Source organism: Girardinichthys multiradiatus, chromosome 6, assembly GCF_021462225.1.
Source record: "Girardinichthys multiradiatus isolate DD_20200921_A chromosome 6, DD_fGirMul_XY1, whole genome shotgun sequence".
Lineage (NCBI taxonomy): Eukaryota > Metazoa > Chordata > Actinopteri > Cyprinodontiformes > Goodeidae > Girardinichthys > Girardinichthys multiradiatus.
The window spans coordinates 12,344,997-12,348,213 of NC_061799.1; the positions used below are offsets into that span (position 1 = coordinate 12,344,997).

The window sequence follows — 3,217 nt, forward strand, 5'->3', positions numbered from 1 at the left end:
TCTGGTGCCTTTTGCAGTTTATTTTGAAAGAGGTACAAATTTGAAAATTGCAGGTAATAAGTAGCAAATCTCATATTAAACCGATGGTTTTTGATTTGTTTGTGTAAACAGCCAATAAATCATTCAAATAAAGTGGTAAATATTGCTTGGCTGTATCTAGAGCATCAGTGTGCTGTTTCCAACAGGTAGCTTAGCAAGGCTACGAGAGATGTAAATTTGTAGTCTAAATAAGAGAAAATATCAGAATCAGAATCAAAAAAGCTTTATTGCCAAGTACGTTTTTGGACATACAAAGACATATTGTTTAGAGTTGGATGTAAGAAATGTTTTAAATCTTTTTGGCTGAATTTCAAACACACCCAGCAGCCTTCACAATTATTTGCACCCCACTAAAGCTGCGGAAAAATGTGTTACGTTAAAAGTCAACATAGTTTATTTTTCTTAATTTGAGTTACATATGTTTAAGGTTAGGGTTAGTCCTCTGCAACAAGGTTCCTGGTCTTTTGGAGAACAAAAAAGGCCCACAGCATCCCAGATCCTTTAACATGCCTAAAAGCGGGCAGTAGCTATATTTTTCACACGTTCATCATTTGTTTTACACCAAACCCACCTGGATGTTTTGTGGTCAAAAAGCAAAATCTTAGTTTCATCTGACCAAAGCCCATGGTCACAGTGACTGACTGTACATGGTTTCATTTGAAATGGAAGGACAGAGAGGGCCTCTTCTTCTATGCCTCCAACAATAGTCTAACTTGTAGATACAATCTAATGGTGGTTATAGAGAAATGTGGTGATCCTAAGACAACCCTATTTGCTGCTATTCTTTGCTGACAGTGAGCTTGGAAATTTTCATATCCCCATTAAGGTCCTCCTTGCTGTTGTAGTTGCAAGATAAACTTTGGTTCCCATCCAGCCTTATTTGTCAAAGTAACTTTCAGCTTAATTATTGCTTTGACTATAGTTAAGGGTAGTTTAGTTTAGCAGCTATTTTCTTATATGCATGTCCAATCTTAGCTGGTTGAACCCATATGTGGCTCACTGATGTTATAGGACTAGTGGCATGTTCTCTTGTCTTTCCTATTTTGAAGAGGGGCTAAGCAAAATAGGTCTTTGTCATAATTTATACCCCAGGGCAACAGGAAGACATGGATTTACAAAGTTTAATTCAATTCAAAGATACTTTATTGATCCCCGAGGGGAAATTAGAATTCCAGTACAACCCATCCAAACATACATCATGACATAAGACAAGGGGGGGACGGGTCACTGAGGCTTTGCTGCCCACTCACAGGTGCTGCCCTTGCTAGATGAGAAAAGAGGCCACATTAGGTAAGTAGAGGGAAAAAAACATATTTCACACTTTATCCTTAGCAGGATACAGTTTGAGATTGTAAAAAACCTCAGAACAAAGAAGCAACAAATTTACAAAACAACATCATGCTGGGAACGGTGAAGGTGGTGTGAGGGGGTGCATATGTTTATCTTGAGCATGTGTGTGTGTGCAAGTGAGTCCATGAAGCACTGTCCCAGAGGCCATTGTCCTTGATGGTACGTTGGAATGTTCATCAACCGGCCACAAAGTTCTGAGCAGGTCCACAGATGTCCTCAGGGAAGGGAGGGAGCAGAGGGAGCAGAGCGTCATGTTTACATAACTTCCAGGAGAGGTTGAAGACAGCCAGCCATCAAGGCCGTGCAGGGGAGCCAGATTCAGAAAAACAATAATTATTTGGGTTAGGCTGAATCATTTTCCTTCAGCCTTGAGAGTCTCACTGGTGCTTCTCAAAGGCGAATCCAAACAGCCAAATTCCTGGTCTTTCGCCAGATCTGAGCGAACAACTTTCTCCAAGATTTATCCCATTTCTGTCAGGATTTGGAGTTCTGCTGCCTGCTGCTTCCACCTTTTCGACACTAGATGCCGCCAGTAGGAGTGTACCTGAGGCGACAGGTGTTGTGCATCTACTCATCAGCTGGGAAGCATATAGAGGAAGGTTGCCAACACCTTGGCGCTTGAGTGTTTTTGCCTCCGTGGTAATTTCTGGCCAGTTCTGAAATCTTTGCATGATTTTTACCATGGATATCTTTTGAAGAATTTGTTGTTGTGAACTCTAACTTGCTTTGTTACCTTTTCCAGGTGTGAATCCTACCTGATCTGTTCCAGTCCTCCATAGTGGCTAAGTCTACTTCCTGATCTAGTCTGTGCATGGCAAGCTGAACTCCTTTCCTGACATTTATTCTCTCCCTGGCGGGTTATTCCGGAATCTCCAGTAAGATACGTTTATGTTGGTTCATGTTTCTGAGGTTCAGCTATTTATCTTTTCTTTGTGTTTTCACAGTAAGGAAGATTAGACTCGTCGCTCCTGTTGTTCCTGATCAATCTTTCAATAAAAACTTATTCCTTTTAAAAAGTTATCTGAGAGTCTCTGCATGTGGGTTAAGTCGGCTGTAAAAATCATGACAATTTCACCCCTGAGTCCAGGAACCGCAACCTGCCTGCGATCCTAAGGATCACATCCAGTCTGCGATTCAGCTCACGTAACATCTCAGTCTGAGTGCTGATCGCCCTGAAGATCCCATCACACATGCCAGGCAGCTTCACAATTGCCAGAACAGCTGCTGACATTCTCAATTTCTCGATACTCCAGGTAACTGCTGACTCCAAAAAGCAGAAATCCTGATATCAAACATCCAATTATATACATATCTTCCACATCCTTGACTGACATTATCGACAAACACACAATCCTCCACTTCTGCCAGGAGTCCATTGTGTATCCAGAGAAAAACGTCCCGTCCAGACAAGTTGGGCTCTCCTTGACCCGGTCTTCTCGTTGAGAAAATTTGATCAATTGCATTGAGAGACCAGCTGACCAGATCCATAACTCAGAATTTGGAAGATATGCAAAAAGAAGACAAGAAACAGAGCTGAAGCAGGGCAGATATGGGAGGGGTGCAGGAGACCGAGAAAAAGCGTCCTCCTCCACCGAGAGCAGAAAGAAAGATAATTGTGGTAACTGTGATATTAACAACTATTTTACTAAAATCAGATTCTTCCCTGACTCAAATCAGTTTATTTTTCTATAAATTGTCAGTAAGGTCATTTTATTGCAATTAAAAGACAATTTTCTTTTTTGCGTTTTTACACATCTTTGCTGTAGGGCTGGAAACAAATGTGCAAGGTGCTGTACTTAAAATAAAAAATAGATAACAATATTTAAAA

General features: G+C 41.0%; 1 long non-coding RNA gene across 1 annotated transcript; it reads left to right on the plus strand.

Annotated features, from left to right (window-relative positions):
- The first annotated feature begins 1,773 nt into the window (after window positions 1–1,773).
- Window positions 1,774–2,382, plus strand: LOC124870669. Its single transcript, XR_007038858.1, has 2 exons — window positions 1,774–2,264; window positions 2,334–2,382. It is a non-coding gene; the product is annotated as an uncharacterized LOC124870669 (long non-coding RNA).
- Window positions 2,383–3,217: the final 835 nt, after the last annotated feature.